We start from the raw sequence: 20071 nt of genomic DNA, 5'->3' as shown, positions 1-20071 counted from the left end.
ACATGCTATTGTTTAATGGAAAGTTCAGCGTGAGAGAATCTTGGAGACAGAGGCTCGTCAGGAGAAAATTGCGGAAGCTGTATACTTTTATTCGGTGTGAATGTTTTGGTAATGACTAACTAATACGATCTATTGATAATAAGTTTATAAAAAATGCCTTTTTACTTGTCTCCTCTTAAACCTGGAGAACAATGTTGAATAAATAGTTCAGAATTAATAAAATAACGCTATTTTCATAGTGAAACTATTAGTAGACTCGCGAGTAAAATACACATTTTCGAAAGATCATGATAATTTAATCTTTGCTTCTTTATCTTTTCTTTACATAGTATAAAACAAAGTCGCTTTCTCTGTCCCTATGTCCCTTTGTACGCTTAAATCTTTAAAACTACGCAACGGAATTTGATGCGGTTTTTTTTAATAGATAGAGTGATTCGAGAGGAAGGTTTTTGTACATAATACATAGACAATATAGTTAAGTAACACTGATAATTTTAAAAGTTTTTAATGTGATGTCGTAAATTTATAATTTTTTTGCCCATATACCTATTGCAAACGCTGGCTGAACACTATGAGATTGATCAAAATAATGTACTACAGAATTGTACACCTCAAAAATGTCTACAAAAAAGTCCGCGATGGTATGTGTCTATCTGTAAGTGATAACCCACAATAAATTTTTTTTGTTATTTATTTTTTACCACAAATATTGGCTAATTTTCGAAGCGATTTTAATCTATACAGCATTAATCCTTATCCAATGAAAGGCCTTAAATACATTGTTGATTTAATATTGATCTATATGGCCCTTTACAGCATATGATTTAAATGAATATTTTCGAAGATATTACAGATTTAAAAATTGCGGAACGTAGCGTTTGCGGTGGTACCGAGCGGCCGGGGCGGCTGGAGCGTGCTATAGGCGCGTCGGAGGCCGCGGTTCTCCCTGTAGCACTTTGAATTTAGCGGCGATCGCGCGATCGGACCCGGTTATTATCGGAGTTCTCTAGCGATTGAAATAACAATCCAAACTTCCATACTAATATTATAAATGCGAAAGTAACTTTGTCTGTCTGTCTGTCTCGCTTTCACGCCAAAACTACTGGACCGATTTAAATGAAATTTGGTACACAAATAGTCTAGAGCCTGAGAAAGGACATAGGCAATTTTATTTGGAAAAAAGTGCTGTAAAGGGTTGAAAAGGGGGATGAAAGGTTGTAAGTTGTTGAAAGTATTGTCATGTTTAGAATTTTTAGAACTAGAAGCATAAAACTTATATTTTAGTCTGTACACTTATAAAATAACATATCATGACTCACATGACACTGATTAAAAAGGAGTAGATACTTATTTAAGTGTTTCTGCATATTCTACCCCTACGGGGGTGATATAAGGGTTGACAGTTTGTATAGAAGTCCGTCATTTTTAAGATAGAAACATGAAACTTTATCTTTGGGATACTGATCAAAAATGAGTAGATACGTATTTAAGCGTTTCTAGATATTCTACCATTAAGAGGGTGAAATAAGGGTTGTAAGTTTTCATGGAAGTCGACATTTTTTAAGCTAAAAATATGAAACTTAATTTTTTGGATACTGATTAAAAATGATTATATACGTATTTAAGTGTTTCTAGATATTCTACCTTTAAGGAGTTTAATAGGGGTAGGACATTTTTTATATAGGTTAGTCTGGAAATCCGTCATTTTTTAAGTTAAAAGCATGAAACTTTATTTATGGGCTACTGATTAAAAATGAGTAGATACGTATTTAAGCGTTTCTGGATATTTTACGCGTAAGAGGAGAAATAGTGTTAACATTCCGTATACAAATTAGTCTGGAAGTCTGTCATTTTTGAAGTTAGAAGCATGAAACTTTATTTTTATGCCACTGATTAAAAATTATTTGATACGTATTTAAGCGTTTCTGGATATTTTACGCCTAAGGGGAGAAATAGAGTTTGACATTTCGTATACAGGTTAGTCTAGAATTCCGTCATTTTGAAGTTAGAAGCATGAAATTTTATTTTTGGGTTACCGATTAAATGAGTTGATTCGCATTTAAGCGTTTCTGGATATTCTACCCTAAGGGCTGAAATACACACCAATGTGGTATACAAAGAGGTATTACATTAACGTAACATTTTAAGTTAATTTGTAAATATATTCATATTCTACGCGGGCAAAGCCGCGGGTAACAGCTAGTCTGTTATAAAAATTACATACATTTATCTCGTAAGCTGCTAACCGGTAAAATCTGATGGATACAGTTATACTCATAAGGCCAGGCTTGGCAGATAGCCAGCATTTTCCGCCCCGAGACTGATGTTTTCTCAAGATAAGCCAAGGCTCCCAGTGGGACCAACAACGCACCGCGTTTATTTGCAAATTATTTGCACAATATTTCAGTGACATTATAATGCGTTATTTACTCGCGTTAATGTTTTATTCTTACTCATATCTAGCGACCTTGTCTTGAAATCATGATAAGTATATCGATCGCCTTAACTCCCTAAACCGCTAATGTAGGTCACAATCACGAATATCAAATTAATATCTTTGTAAAACTCAATTATAATCGTAAACATTTTAAAATAATTTTATTTCATAAACATTAATGATATTTAGCTACAATTTAAAATGGGTTGGAGGTTATAATGTTCAAGACTTCGTTAAGTCCTTACAGTTATCTAACAGTGTTAAGCTGCTTGAAAGCTTTTGTACCAAGTGATATCATTAAATAGGCTGTCGAGGCAAATAAACGCATCCGCCAGTGACAGGCGTTGACATAAACTAATGACGTGGCAGGTATAAATCATGTTCATGAAAGACTCGAGCGACCATCTTCGAAGGAAACCGTCGATTTGCAACGGATATGACCATTGGGACTAGTACAGACTGGACAGATAAATCGAGTTAAAGACTCATTAGACAGGTTAAACTGGATCTCGTGATGGAATTAAAGTTAATGTGTTAAACAAGCCAGTGCTGTTCTTCTAACATTCGTACCTATGAACTAAAACGAATATTCGATAATCGAAATACTGTAGAAAGAAACCTCTTTAATAGTAGGCTGGAGTTATTTGCATATTAATTTTTAAACATGTACATGTATAATATTAACGTTATCTACTTTTAAATGTTTGATCTAAAATTAACACGTGTTTAGAATGAACAAAGGTTAATAATCAAATCGATTTGAAAATAATATTGTCTAATAATATAGATTTCGTATAGAAATGGGTTATATGTTTTTGAATTAGTTAAAGTATCACTACTATTTCTTACACAGTAATTAAAACAATGTTACATATTTAAAAACTTATTTATAACTATTTGTCATCGAAGGATGTAAACACCGTTTGTAATATTCCGAACATGCTGTTTATCCACACAGAGAACATATTTACTGAAATAGCACGACATCAAAATAAACCTACGCATCAAAAGTATGAGGAAACTACAAACAGTTAATCACAAACTTCACTAATGCAAATTTTGAACAATTCACTTCATTGTAACTGATATTGAAATTGCAAATAAAAACTAGGTCATCTTTGTGTTCGTAGTACGTACGATAAAATATAAAAGAATGGAAAGCCGCGTGACTGCTTCCATTCAAAGACATTAACACACTGAAGCGAGTAACAAGACGAGAAGCGCACGCGCACGCGACGTCCGCGCCGCGCCGCCTCGCCTATGTCCGTTTATTTACTATTCACAGTTTAAAATTCGAACGTGCTCCAATAATCCTCACCGCACAGATGAGCTGTAGTACAGTGATTAGCGAATAAAAACTAATTTACACAAATAGATTTGTAGATAACTGTATGTAATAAACTAGACCATGTACAAACGAAAAAAATATCGAAAATTTTATATAATACTTCATAAATATTATTCACGATTTTTAGGTGATATTGCGAAAAGGTTAAAAACAAAATATTAAATAACATAAAACCATATCTTAGTCCAAGGTAGATGATCAAGAAATATGAGCTGGTCCAGTCAGATTATTTTCAATGCAATAAGTACACTTTCAGCATCGATCTTATTTCATCGTTACGGTTGTAGGTCGATCGAAATTGGTATCAAATCCAAAGATTTTTTAAATAGTACTGGAGTAAATATTCTATGTTTAGTAACATCACATTAGTTTAATAGCGCGGTAATTTAACCAAATTTGCTTTTTGTTTAAAGTTGTATTCTGAAAAAGGCGAGCGTACCTGTGTAATTGCAAGTATAAGTGTCACGGGCTTATGTCCAAATAGCGCATTATTTGGCCATAAGTGCGTGGAACATCAAAACATTTTTTTTAAGAATATAAAAACGAGTCCTATAATTATTCATATTTCGAACAAAAGCCCATGCAACTAAAGTCGCGAATATAACTGGCCACTTTATGTTTTCTTAAAAATATGTTCGAAGTGCAAACCATAAGACAGTATGCCAAGATAGGTAATCGTTATATAAGAGAAAGTGATCATTCGTCTTTCGCCGCAGTCAATGCGATTCAGAAACCTGTTAAAGAAGAACTTTTACTCTCCAATGTTGAAATCGACGAAGCAAACGAAGGAACAACGAACTCTAGAGGGTTGTCTTAGCTCGTAGTACACTTGTGTAATTATTTTAAGCCCGCTAGACGGGCCGGGCAAACAGTACGACTGGAATGTCGACCGCGTGCTCGGAGTCCTGCGTATGTACAACCAGAGTTGAACCTATTATAATTCCTTCTCTGATCTAAAGTATTTTGTACAAAACATTTATAATTGTTAAAAAGTCTCATTTGGTTATATTCTGCCTAAAAAAAATCCATAAAAAGGTCATTTTCTTAAAATGCAATATATAGTTTCTAAATCCTTGTAGATTTTGGCAAATATGAAAACTTACGAGTTTTAGTTATATTATAATAAGTACCTAATAAAATATATTTAACAAATAGTCTCTTTAAAATATCTCATTGTTGGTAAATACTTTTCGATTAAAAACATTATAATATAATCGTTAACTTTACAATTAAGTATAATAACTTCTAAATTCGATAATATTCAGTGTTGTAGTAAGGCATTATAATATAGCTTAAATACGTAAATATTCTTAGTTTTATCTAATTCGTATTAGTACTTAGTTATTAAGCACGCATTTCTGTTAATAAAGTACCTAATATGATAAAAATAACGAAGAGCAACCTTGAATCAACATCATCTTAATCTTTCGTAATTGCTAGATCATGCCATGGGTAAACGTAAGGTACAAAAAAATAATGGACCTACTCTCCTTATATTGATCCTATCCTTATATAAATTACTTTAATTATTAATAAAGATTTAAAAGTATAACTTTGATGAATTCTATACAAAAGTATGTACCTGAATACAATATATCATTGTAAATAATGTTTGTATATGTATATTATTTATTTGTTTCGTTTTCTGATATATTATAAAAAATAAGACAACGTGTATGTTTCAAAACTAACACTCAGAATGTTATTTCAGTGTCTGTCATATTACTTGAGTACGTATAACCAAGGCACATATCATAAATTTTAAAGAGATCCGTCACAATTTAATACATATTACTAGAATGAACACCTTTTACTTGAGTTGGAGATTATATCATTAGTTATTGTATAATTGAGTCACAATCACTGATTGCAGTCTGGTTTATGTTATGAATTCTGTGTAGGAGCTGCTAAGGCGGGCGGTGGGCGAGTGATCTTGGGAGAGTTGGCACGTCGCTGCTTTGCGCAATCTGCAGTACACTGCCCTTCTATATTGATAACTGGACGTTTGCCTGTGTCTAAATAAATTTGGAATTCATATTTTAATCAATGCAACTTCAAACCTATCCCAATAAATTATAACTACTTAGAATATTTATTTGAACAAACTTCTTTCTTAAAGAAATATTTTATGTTCTTTTTTTTCATAATTTTTTTATATTAATGCTCATTTTAAGTTGAATATTGTTTACCTAAAATACAGTTTCATATTATTTTTTTCCCAAAAACATTGTGAATACAAAAACAAAGGCCGTTCTTGAAGCCTTGATCTAATGACGTACGAAAGCGATGGTCAAAACATAAATACACTTCTGTTGCTACATTTGCCGTCAGATTGTTTGTTCATTGTTTCGATTTCGTGATTTTAGTTATTAATTATAGCAACAAACTTTGCACCTTGAATAAATACTCCAGCGAATTTAACTGCACCAATAATAAAATTGTTTTTAACTAAAAATATTTAAAGCGGTACATATATTTACTAATAATATTAACTTATGAATAATATTTATGATGCCTAATTAGTTTTATTTTTCATTCGATATTCATATTTTGTCTGAGCAGATTGCCTTCTCTTGCTTTTGTTAGCACGTACTTGTAAATATTTAATTTCTACCTTTTAAAGTTTTTAGTTTAACTTGTACAAAAATACGGGTACGAACTTCTCAACCCGCTAATCACACGAGACAACGCCATTTACCGAAACATACTTTTCCACACTTTTATTCCACCGTTATAACGAGTAGATTTTATTCTTAGAATTAACGAGGGCCTGACTTCAACCCATAACATATTAAATGAAATTGAATCATTGAAATGAGGAGAAAATATCGAGGAACACGTACAGTTGACACGTTGATAATCTCCTTTCTTTTTTTTTAAATTAACGAAAATTTACAAAAAAAAAAGAACAATAACTACAGAACGTTTTTTTTTTTTATTCTCTCTCAAAATACTTAACTTTTATTAATTTTGATCAATGATTATACAACCTGAACAATATGGCTTTCAGATTTGCGCAATCGAAGCTGCAACAGGCCCGTCACTAATTTTATTACCAATATAATATATTTTATAAGTATCGCCCGTTTTTCTTGTTAGTCTTATGATAAAAACGTAATATTCAATCATTATAACGAATAAGGCATACGTCCATTCACCATCACTAACGGTAGAAGTAGCTCATCATAACGGGGCAAAATAATCAATAGCATAATTTTGTTTTATTCAATTATATACTGTGTTGGCTTCTTCTAAGAAACTCTTGGAAATTAATTATACAGTTAAATGAATATTTAAAGCTATAAAATGCATTTACATGAGTACGTTACAAGCTATAGAGTACGTTTACAAGATTACGTTGAAATAATATTTAGATAAATTTCGGTACTGTTAAATATAATTTTATGAAATTAATATTTACAATCAATTATTACAAGGTTGAAATATTACGAACTTTTTCGTCACGCAAGATAAGGTTACAGATTAGGTTCACTATCACAAAATTTCAAGGAAGGCGAGTCAACTGAGCATGACATATTTCCAAAGTAAAATACAGAGGGAATAAGGAGTTGGAACCTGGTCTGCGTTACGACGAAAAAGGCTAAGGACTCTACGTGCTTTCCGAGACAAGAGAGTATTAGCCCTGCCAACTTCATGGCTCAGCTCAAATCAACTTCAGGCTGATACTGGGAATTTAATTAAACAAAAAAATCCTAGACTTTTAGGGATTTGCCAAACAGTATTTCAGAAATAAGTATGCCACTGGACTTAAGACCAAGAAGTAACTGTTATAATATTACAGCAATTATAACGCCCGTTAATGAAACCGATAGTATTTGCTCGATAAATAAAATAAATAATTTAATTTGATAATATATGGTAAAGAATATTTGCCGGGTATTCAATATTATTGTGATACATTTATTTTTCAAATAATAATGTTGATGATGAATTTTTACACTTTTCTGTCTTGCTCGGGACTGTTTACGAGATAATGATTTCAAAATACCGAAGGCATATTTGAAAAACAGACATATAGTTCGATGTCTCACAAATGCTCAATGGGTAAGATTAAGCACGCAGCGCGCTCACAACGGTGCATTACCAGCCTACACATACTGACATACTTTCCGGCATCGGTGTAATGAGATCACGACTCGCTAAAAGGAATTATGGTCTCAGCTTCACAGACGGGCAAAGAAAGGTAACGTTGTAAGACATATGGGTCTCGACCACGATCGTGAGAAGATAGTTTGTTCGCCAGATGGGTGTAATATTGCACTTAAAGTTTTTAAATTGTTTTATAATTATTAAAAATAATTATAATTTAAAATTTTAAGTTTTGGTTCAGATATTTACTTTTATTTTTATTAAATATTTCAACAAAAATAAAGCTATAGAGAGATTACGATAACCGATAAACAAGTAAACATCTCGAATTTATTATATAATATATTAAATATATACATATGTTTCATTGAAAATTTAAAGATGGAATGTTAATAAATACTTACAGTTAAATTAATCATCACAATAATCACTTACATTACGTGTACGTATCATACTCGCTGTAGCACGAGATCCAACTATGTCGTCAGTGTCCGGCATAACATCTGAGCCAGAGAAATATTTACAAATATCTTTATTTAATAAAAATAGCATCAGTTTTGTAAAACAAAATTTTCATTCTTAAGCTGACCTTGTGTACAAGTATACATAATACATAACACGTCATATAAAAGTTACAGAGTGCGCTCAAAAATTCTGGAATAGCTAGAATACTGCAGAGGCATATTTCTGCTGCAGCGGATCAGTAAATTATGCTATAAAGCACTGTTTGGAAGGTCGCCAGCAATCCAGATCACAGCTTCCACCGCGTCCCGTTCTACCGAATCGTTATCGATAAACGGTTTCGTGTATATCGTTTAATTCAGAATATCAAATGTTTTGCATTACTTTCAATGATAATAAAATATATTTACAGATCTTTTTTGGCTTTATCTTTAATTTTGTGAATACACTTAGTTAAATATCGATATATCGAATCTTTCTTTTTTTACTCTTTATTAGAAAACGGATACAAAAATTATATCATATGAAATCTACTGCACCGTAAATGTGCCAAAGGTTGGAGTTAGTCAACGACATTGATGAAATTCAACCACACTCAATATTAAATTAATGAAGTAGACTTTAAAACTTCTCATGATATGTATACAATTTATATAAAATATCCGATTAACAGTAACGATAAACTTAAGTAGTATAATAAAAAATTAGGTTGACACTCCAATTTCTCTCGAAGCAAAACTCGCAAGTACTAGGTAAGTGGTACGACTTGTCCATCGTAAACATCGAATGCCTTACCAAGTAGCTACCGTCGCATTGAGTTATATTATGTAGGGCTATTTCCGACATTTACACAAAGAAACCGGGTTACTGCTTTCTGCCTATCCCCCTGCGACTCTGTGTTTGTAACTTGTTTATTTTGTAAATATTTCTGTAGTAATACATTTTGTGTTTACGAAACAAACAAAATTCTATAGCATTTCTAAATTTATTCGATACCATATTTTCGGACGTTAAAGAGGTTTTATTCAATTATTTTTAATGTCATAAAGTTGATTATTGCATAACCACGTTTATACAGGTTTCGCAAAAAGTCGTGTGATTAAGAGAAAGTTATTGCGTAAATGTCAGAACATGAAAACAAAGCCGAATACGTAAAATACATCGTAAATACTAATCTAATTATTATATTTATGGGATAAACTTTCAAAATTATATTACGTCATCGAGTGGAACTTTTGCATATTTTCACATTGACTAATTAATACCCTGTGTTGGATATTTAAATTTAATTAAAAATGTAGATATGTTTGACCAGCTTATATAAAAGGAAACTTCTTAATTATGTTATACGCAATATTAATACGTTGTAATCGTTTAATGCAATAGAGATTATCTGTAAGCTCGTATTGGTCTATAATACATGCAAATACGACTACGATAATTCGAGGCTTACATTAACTGGGTATGCTGAACATTGACTATGTCGCTGCATTAATGTTAAGAGAAATTTGAATTTGAAAAATGAAACTACATATTACTCTGAGAGTAGTGTGACATAAATTAATCAATATTTGTTTAAATACTTGCTTCAATTATTTTTATGTAACGTATTGTAGGTACTTTGTGCATACAGTATACGTTTGCCAAAGTATTGGCAGTTGCGTATCGGTTTCCGTCGCCATAATTGGCACCGGAAGTGCGAGGGACTGATCGCGGATATGCAGACCACTTAATGTTTTGTTGACGGAGTAATGAGAATTGGTATCTATAACAATACACTAGTTTTTTTTTTTAAATAGCAATACAATTTATGTCACGCAAATATTTTCTTTGTTAGCGAACTTGATCCAAAGTAATGTTAAGGACGCTTTTTACTATATATTTTTATTTTTGTTATATCAAAAGACTGTGTTTCCATGTTACATTATGAGTCAAAAGGTTAACGTTTTTACAGATATTACACACTTGAGTTGGCAGAGTTAAATTAACTCTGTACAAACTCGAACAATAAATTGAGGAATTTGAGGACACGTCGCCACTCAACCGCGAAGACCACCTCTCAAACTGGATCAAGTGTCGCTTACAGGAAAACACTACTTAAATTTATATTAAAAACAGTGTCGATTTACTTATACTCTTACAAGTTATTAAACTCATATCTACAATAGTTGCAGGCAGCTGCCATGGGCATCGTTTTATATTTTTTTGGATCATATATCAAAACCTCAGTGTATCAGATCTGAACGGATAAATCGCAATGAACATTAACTTTACATCGATATTATAAAACTTATATCTTAAGCATAGTTTATCATCAATCTATCGTTTTAACTAACACAGTGAAAAATCGACCTTAATATATTAGCTGTTGAGATAACTGCGATAATTCAAAATCGTGACTATGTTTTAAAAGGAAAAAACACAACAAGAAGTAAAGAAAACGCACACTAACACATTTTTATAAATATCGTTCATTTCGTCTTGATATAATAAAAATTCAAGATTATTTTCTCCGTTGCGTATTCTCACGGGTCGTTATCGGCTTCAAGGGGAATTCGGAGATGATAACCGTTAACTTACCAGTCGCCAACCAAGATCCTGATTTATAACAACACATTGACTTGACTTTTAAAAGCATAAGGCTATAAAAATTGAAAAAAATAGCAGAAAAAAAATGCAATAAAATGTAGATATACAACATAGCTGTAAATTAAAGTATACACGAGCGCCGTTTTGACATTTATTAGATGTCTGACGCTGTCGGAATCACGATGACTTGTGACGAGAAGGTTATTTTATCAATTTTTAGTACAATCTGAAGTCAGTACTGCGACTTAACTAATCTACGTAATGCGTCAAATAGATCCGGAGTTTGTATTAACTGAAATAATTGCCTGTTTCATATCATATTAGGCTTTATTAATTCTCTTTTGTCGTGTAACGGTGATTAAAATTCCAGTCCACGCTTGAAATCGAATTCTCATCGCATTCAAAGTCTGATGCACGGTGTGTTAGGAACGTGGTCGGGGTTACAAATTTTGCATCACCATAATACAGTCTGTTATGAATCGTTTACCTGTATCGTAAACTCGAATCGATTCTAAAAATCTGTTGCTATGTATAAAATTTTCTTTCAAAGATCATGAATTTGATTTCGAGACCACTACGCTTACAAATTTGAAGAAACGAGGCTAGCGGTGCATTTATACTTAACATTCCCAACTCGAGTGCTGTAATAAGCGCACTTGAAGGACGACAAAATGTTATTCTTGTTCGTGGAACAAAACAGGGTAAGCAGGTCTATTGTAGTGTACAAGGGTACAGGGTAACAATAGTTGCGGGGCAGGTAGCGGGATGCGGGCTCCGAGATGCAGCGACATGTGCGTGATTTCTTGCCACCCGGCCAGGCAGATGCTCGAAATCCAATTTTGTGATCGGAATTTGATAGGCGCCTGTGGTAAATATCGATTACCCTGCAGGTGTAGGATAATCGTATTCAATGTGTCGTTACGAACGCAAATATTGCGTTTTAAGGGTGACGATATCGGTCAAGTGCGTTTGCGTATACGTAATTGTGACAAATAAACTGTTATTCCCTCATAGTTTTTCAAACCCTAACCTAATTTTTTTATATATATCTATGACATTCACAAATATTTCATGAAACTTTATACATAACTAAATGTCAATTTTAGTGTTTTAACCTGAATGTCCTTTGATTGTAAGCATGTAGGCCAGTGCGAATAACGCTCATTAGGCTGAGAGACACATTTTTAAGGAGTACCCTTTATGACTCGTTAATGCTAAGCCCGAGACAGCTGCTTACAAAATAAAAAAAAAAAACTTGTATATAATATATTTTTTAAAACTAAATAGATTAATTTTAACATTTATTAACATCACGATAACAGTCAAAGTAGGTAAAAATATTACGTAATCCGTTTGAAACTTGTTTAAAGAGAACTCATTTGTATAAGATAAAGGAATTTATTCTTTAGAATTTAGTCTTCTACGAGCCTTACATGGTTTGTTAATAGCATACATTAAATTGAAAGATTTATTTTAATTTGTTGTAATGAGTGTCAAGTATTTGTTTTATTCTGATCTAATGAGGTGTGATGTGAAATTTATGGTTATCATCACAAGGTGGCCTGACACGCGTTGGAAAAGCTATATTTAGGTATCTGCAGCAGCGGTTCACCGATGTGTGATGGGCTAAGGCCAAGTTAATCAATAATATACGAGATGATTAATTATTATACACAATAACATACTTTGTAATTGAGCAGTATTAAATAAACCTAATTTAAATTGTTTTCGTTGTAAATCATATCTAGCATATTATCTGTAAGGTAGACTTGTTACAAACCGTTTTATTGGTTTATTATATTATTAAAAACTTTTACGCACACGACTTCAACACAACACAATCCCACAATCAGAAAGGATAACTATTGCACTGAAACACAAAAGTTCACGCTTGACTCGGAACAAGCCGCGGAGTTCCTGCTTATTGTGAGCTACTAATGTACACTGAGGTAAAACTGTCACAGAATTTTAACTTTTTGTTTAACGCATGCAACGCTGCGGTACGACGCGCGCGCTGCCCGGGCACGTAGAAACTGTTTACAAACTAAACGCTTCGCTCGCTGCACCCACCACCGTACACGCGACAAAACTCACAGTACACCTGTGTCGTATGTCTATACGAATAAAGGCTTCTTTCCAACTGCTTTTTATCCAAGCTTTGGCCCACCGTACTGCGTACAGTGCCGCTTTCATAGAAAAAAACGGGCACGTAACGATAAGAATTATCATATCGTCCAGGCCTACTAGTGTCGTGGATGCCAACTTCAAGTATTTTTATTTTTTGTTAAATCAAATAAATAATAAATGTGTTGAGCGATAGTGAAAGTATATAATATTTGCAAATTCAACTAAAAATACCATCATGAATGTCCATAACTTTTTGAAAGTGGATCTTTAATAGAAAGTAATAAAATTATGTTCCGGAAAAGTCATCAATTTCTTATTTATTTACGTACTTTCGGGCCTCTCTTATTTCGAACTACAATTTTAGAAAAGTACAAGTGTGTGTGTGTGTGTGTTGCGTTAATTCACTGAATACATTAACTCTGATAGCCACAGAACGAGGGCAAACGTACGCGATAATTCACAACATGCGTTTTCCTTTCGTTACAATATAATAGCACGAAACAGTCATGATAACATCTACAAAAGTTTCTCTTTTTTTAATCCGACAACCCGAACCTAGGCCAGGTTTTATAATAACAACCATGGACTACTGCTACTATCTACGAAATCTACGAAATGCTTCGTTCAAATCTTAAAACGGACTGTGTCCAGCAATAGGCACCAATAGGCACATTTACAGACTACTACAATTATTTTAACTACTAGTAAAACTTGATATATAATAATTAAATGTTTCAGTTATAGCCCTTGCATATTTTACTTTGGACAATGACTTTGTTTATTTGCTCTACTGCCGATTACCAGACAACTGTTTCGTCTCCAATCTTCGTCTATTTCTCTCGATATTTTCCTTCATCGTCGCTTAGCAACAGCGCAAGCGCTTGAGTTTGATATTTACGGGTCCAAACATATCAAAATTTTAATTAAAATAAAACGTGTCTCCTTTAGAATAATATATTTTGAGCACAAATTAACGTACGTGTATGCCGTGTAGAATCTCAATTATTCAACCAAATTGAAAAGACTTAAAATTTTTCGCTTATAAAATAAAAAAGAGCCTTGTAATTTAAAATCTGGTACGGTTCTGTATTCTCGCTTGACTAAATATTTAAATTTGCGTGACTAAATTTAAATTCAAGAGACGCAGTGAATCCGAGTAACTTATAATTTTCGAAAAATTGTATGACGTATAAATATAAATTTGAGAAGGTGCTACTTTTAAAGCGTATCGGCGTAGAAATATATGTTAAAATAAAATGTTTTATTACCATGAGTGCAATTATTGAGCAATGGAGATAGCGCGCTCACGATAATAAAAGTAAGGCAACTGTCACGTAAACATTTATTTACTATGTGATTGTAAAACAAAAACATTTAATATTTAGTATTGATAGATAAAAACCGACTAACGGTCGAATATTCTTATCCAAGTCTACTCATAATACATTATACACATATTGTATAACCGACAAACATTCCTGGTAATAACAAAAATCTTTTCATTACCTCACAAATACTTTTACACCTAAATAAACTAATATCAATGATGACGTAAATTAAGGGAAAAAAAAAACATTCGAGTATAGAACACATTTCAAAGGATTGCCTCATTATGCCCGTAAACAAACCTATATAAAAATAGACCAACGACTAGCGTATTGATGTTAACAGCGAAGATTCAATGCCAAGAAGATGTAGAAAGACTGTTAAAACCTCGGCGAGATTTATCGCGGCAACCACCGGAAGAATGAAATAAACAGAACACAGCTATTATTAACATAGTAAAATTTAACTCTGTGTCGCTCGATGGAAAACGAAATAGATAATCATAACGGCGATGTTGTATATACGAGCGTCGATGTCGCACGTGGGCACGGCGAAGATAAAATACGGATACGTGATATATGACACTCCTAACATAAACATGCAAGTAGATTCTTAGCAAAGAGATAAGCTAAACTTGCTTTGAAGTACAGAGTGTGACGCGAAGTCGGAAATATAACCCGAGTTAAAATAATAATAATAATACAACTATGATATGAAAAAAAACATAATGTTTATAAAAAAATCTAATATATCTCTCTCTCTCTTTTACTACCTGTGTATACATTTTCTAAAAATATAATGTAACGTTCATGCTAACCAGTGATAGTTTATCTAACATTTAATTCAATTAACATCTATGATCTTTACGTAACTAAACATAAACGAAGTGTTATTTTCAAAACAAATCATAAATACGTATTATATCTGCATTGACGTAAATGCACATGTAAATTAAATATATCTTTTGGCACAAGCATTTTAGTTGCTTTGAAAAATTACTTTTTCAAAGAAAAGTTCAGAACTAAAAACTTTTGTTTATAAGAACAAACACACGATACATTTTCCTGTTCTGGTAGATATTTTCACAATTTAATATCCACGTAGTGATATAAACTGAGAAACATTCATTTATTTTTTTGAATATTAAGAATTTTGGATATAAGATTTAATTTATTTGGATATTATAGGTTCACTATAGAAAGCGAAGAAGTTGCTTAAAAGAAGTTTAAAATAATAACTAAAAATAATAGGGATGACTTCCTAATTGATTGTACAACACAGAAATCGTGATGTATCGACCGATAAGAAAAAAAAATCTCGGAACGAAGGCGTCGAATTCAAAATAACTTCATAAACAAACAATGTTCACGCGTTCTGAATGGATTTTAATAGGGTTGTCTGCTTTAAAACAATCATAAAAACTACGTTTATTCAAAAAACTATATTTATTGTAATGCTGTCCACAAAGAAATGAGTAACTAATATTGCTCGAATAGAGAAACTGTCATAGCGTAATATTTAACTTGATATATTGCTTAAACCTTCTAACGTATCTGAGGTAACTTTAACGCGTATACAAAATTTACATTGATGATGAACTACTAAAACAATTATTTATGGGATATATTTTTAAATGTGGTTAGTAGTTCGAGATAATTATAATACGAGACAACCCTATGTTAAACGGATGCACCGAAGTCCGCAGTCCGTAACGGTTCACGATCCAGCATCAACATTAACACCAGCATCCGGTGACCACTGTGCGACGGTCAACTATTGTGGTGCATTCGGCAGACATTATTTAACCAGCTAATGGGAAAATTTCCAGCTAATAGCATAATTCTGGATCAGTAAAAAAATTCCGATCTTAATAAATGTAACATAATTTTAACGAAACGCGTGGGCAGGTGTTTGTCTAAACAACCTCGTGAGATTCAGATTATGTGAACGAATGGAAGAACGAATGGAAAGCTTTTTCATATAAGAATATCTTATAAAGTATAAAAACCATTTTTCATTATTAAATTGTATACAGCCGTAAATGGTCTTTGCGCAAAGATTTCAGGTATCAGTCATTACTTATTTCTACCGCTAAGAGCAATACTTAGTATTCCGGTTTGAAGTGTGTGTCCCAAGGTTGCTTAATATTTCGTATGATGGTAATGTCTATGTGCAATGGTGACCGATTATCATGAGATAGTCCATTTCATATAAATACTAGTAGTAGTATTAGTGCTAATTTCATGTGTACGTCAAAGTATAGTCAGTTACAAAATCAGAATGACACTTTGTCCCCCTGTAGAAGATCGTACTTAATTATTTTCACTTTTTATCTTTTCTCAGCCGTCCTCAATGAGTAATAAAGCGAAAATGTAATAAATATGTATCGTGCTGTTAGACATTCGTATTTAATCGTTTTATTCTAATTTGATGGTGCAAAATAAGCACTTAGAACTTACTTTACATAATAAAGTACAAAATTAGCATAAATGATAGTTTAAGTTGCTTTCGCGAGCGTAAAATTGAAATGAAACTTGGCCTTTTCTAGTTGTACTTACCCCGTTTCTAATTAATATAAATAAAACGCCAATTCACTTACCTGTAACAAAAAAATCAAAATTAATTAAAATATTTATCACGTAAAGTTTATAGAAACTCAACGTCCTATATACAAGCATTGCGTCTTGTAATAAATACTTAAACTAAAGCCATTCTCATACAAATGATTACAATGGCTACGTATAAACCACCTCGTGGAGATGGATGAAAGGCGTATTTTTAAAATGGAGGAATACGACGGCTCGTCTGTCTCACCAGAAGTAATCCGGCCTCCACAGCGAGTCAGTGACTCATTCACTAACGAGCACTCCGCTGAATCATTGTTTTCATCGGTATAATGGAAAGGTCTGTATTAGCAACGAGACGCGTAGGCTGAATAAAGATGGCTACGAGACAAGGCGAGCGAATGTTAATCGCAAATTAACCTCCTATACTTAATATTCTCTTGCACGATCGGAGAAAAACTAGCGAGCACTTCCAGCTTTTAAAATGACTTCTCAGAGCTTTGCCGATAAAAACATCGAAGAATTTTGTAATGGTCGCTTTCCGAACGCACGAGTAACTAGTTTTTTGTAAAAACTTGCACGCGTTCTCTCTTCGACGTCGACATCCTTACCGGGTTCCAGTTTGTCTTTATATATGATGAATATTATATTAAATGGAATAATCACATGAATTAAAACACAAGACATTCAAGATTCAAACAGTCTATCTTAGACAGGTTACGCGGAGGTCAAGCACTGAGCAATTTTATTCTAGGCACGTTCCTCTGTCTCTATGACTATGTATAAGATGGAAATAAGTACTTTAAGGACGTTGTTAGGAAATACGATCATTCAAATATCTTCATTCAATTCTTATATAAAAACGAGACGTTTAGAATGTATATTGTTCGATTCCGCTTAGTAGTTCCATAAATTTAAATATGCAGAATTACGAAATTATATTGAATTGGCAACACTTAAAATTTATTAAACATTGTATTATTACCTGTGTACAGCTTTCTACATGACGTCATTGCATTTATAATCTAATAGAAATCAAGTACCTATGAAATTCATAGTTTATTAATTTTACAGATATCGAAATTATTCATAACGATGTTATTATGTTCAATAACTAATTAAATATTCATTTATGGATCTAGAAATTATTTTGAAAATTTCCAAAGTGTTACCATCGCAAATATACGTACTTAGCAATTATAAAAAGTATTTAAGACGTCAAGGCCAGATGTAATAAAGTTCTTAGAAGCGGATGCAATGAATTGGATCAATTGATATTAAGGCCAGGATTTGCTTATTGTCAATGTCGCCTAACGAAATTTTCCAGAACTTTCTTTTAAATATGAAATTAATGGTTTAATGCCTAAAGTGAAAACGGTGTAATTATAACATAATATGTATAATGTATACACAAATATGTAATGTGTATTTTATTGTTTGGGCGGACGTGCCACATGTGACAGAATCCGAGTTTATTGTTATTTAAATAGGGTTGCTAGATCATAGAACATTTATTTAAAATGTCGGTATTTGGTTTAAAAATATTCATATATCGTCAAATAAAATCTGTATTCACATTTAAATACAAACTCACAAAATGTGAGATTTAAATAAAGATAAAAAAATCCTAATGTCGCCAGAAACTTAAACGTTACTTGAAATGTCAACGTGCCCAAACAACTTGTAAACAATAAAATTAAAATAAAGTCAAGTACAACTAAGTATACATCACGAATATATCGAAATTCTTGCCGTTCTCAGTTCTAATTTTTAAAAGTTACACATGAATTTTAGCTTTAAAATTTAGTATCATCCTGCCAAAAAACATACGAATTAAAAAGTATTTAATATGTATTTGGGTTTAAAGATGCCTTCGATAACCCTATAAAAAGTAGGCCAAACCTCTAAAGCATCTAGCGTCGCGGTAACGACATTTGTTCCGCGTGTACACAAACTGACACGCTGTTTACCTCATAGCATATGCGATTTATTCGAAATTCGAATCGTATCTACCATCAATAAGCAATAAACATATGTTTAGAGGTGGGATTTCTTTTTTAATAGACTATTTTTATTTTTTATGTCATTTAATACAAATTTCTTGCTAAAATATTAGTTCGAATAATGAAGTTATTTTATACAATTAATTTAGTTTATTCCAATTTTCATTATTCATTGTTTTGACAACCATATAATCATATCTCACACAATCTATCTTACAATTATTATCTAACTCCTTTTTATTACAATCAAGAAGTTGTCATAATTGTTCTAAAAAGAAAACCTTGTAAAAGCCGTAATTGCTTTGTTGATTTGTTAAAATTTTGTTAATAAGATCTTTAGCTGCTAACAATGCATTCAATATAATAATGATTTAGGAAGATTTTTCATAATGTTTACTATTGTGTACGTTGAGAACGGAAATATTTCGTAGAGCTGAGTAAATTTGTTGTAATTAGCAGTTTTACGTAAAGTCATGGAAACTGTGTCGTGGGAGGTGTATTGTGTATATACAATGTTTCCATAGATAAGGCTGAACATAACATATTTTTTATTAGTATTTAAAAAAAGACTAGTCATACTGCATAATGAGAGAAATAACGAGTCTTCTTTTTTTACATTTTATACTTTTTTTCCTTTAATATTATAAAATGAGCACTTGATATTTATGGCAAAATTACGTTATAAATTAAATGAATTATATGACATATAATACAAAAATAACAACATCATTAATTATTTTGCTAAAATCAGTAACGATCATTGTATAAACAATAAACACGAGAAGAAAGATAAGTTTATAACACCAAGTTTGTAACTACGCAAAATCAACAAGTCCTTACTTGGACAAGGTATTCGATAATAAAATGCCGCAGATTTCTTTAAGCTTTACCAAATAATAATTTGAATCCCACGTATAAAAAACCATTAAAATGTATCTATAGGCATATTATACTCAATACACGATTATATAATTATAGATGATAAAAAAACGTGGAGTTGGAATTAGTTATTTTTTATGCAGGATATATTAAATTAATTGTATGTAATTAACATATTTATGTAACTGAATTGTAAGAAAACAGTAAGTTAAGAAGTTTCTTACCG

General features: G+C 32.1%; 2 protein-coding genes across 10 annotated transcripts in view; both read right to left on the bottom strand.

The window, feature by feature from the left end:
* Positions 1 to 20071, bottom strand: part of Raskol (raskol) — a 140701-nt gene that overhangs the window by 38220 nt on the left and 82410 nt on the right. Inside the window, exon 1 of one of the 9 annotated variants that reach the window (XM_026629353.2) lies at positions 12768 to 12976. The exons of 6 other annotated variants lie outside the window; for them this stretch is intronic. The gene's annotated coding sequence lies outside the window, so the exon portion shown is untranslated. Of the gene's footprint in view, positions 1 to 3438; positions 3684 to 12767; positions 12977 to 20071 lie in introns of those variants that run through there. 2 more of the 9 variants (XM_026629354.2, XM_026629352.2) reach the window with 2 other exon arrangements.
* Positions 2953 to 20071, bottom strand: part of LOC113392751 (1-acyl-sn-glycerol-3-phosphate acyltransferase alpha) — a 125929-nt gene continuing 108810 nt past the window's right edge. The window contains exon 6 of the mRNA XM_064220809.1: positions 2953 to 2962. The gene's annotated coding sequence lies outside the window, so the exon portion shown is untranslated. The remainder of the gene's footprint in view (positions 2963 to 20071) is intronic.

This window comes from Vanessa tameamea, chromosome 5 (genome assembly GCF_037043105.1).
Source record: "Vanessa tameamea isolate UH-Manoa-2023 chromosome 5, ilVanTame1 primary haplotype, whole genome shotgun sequence".
Taxonomy (NCBI): Eukaryota; Metazoa; Arthropoda; class Insecta; order Lepidoptera; family Nymphalidae; genus Vanessa; species Vanessa tameamea.
The sequence above is the reverse complement of the archived record's forward strand: the minus strand, read 5'-3'. Positions and strand labels throughout refer to the sequence as shown.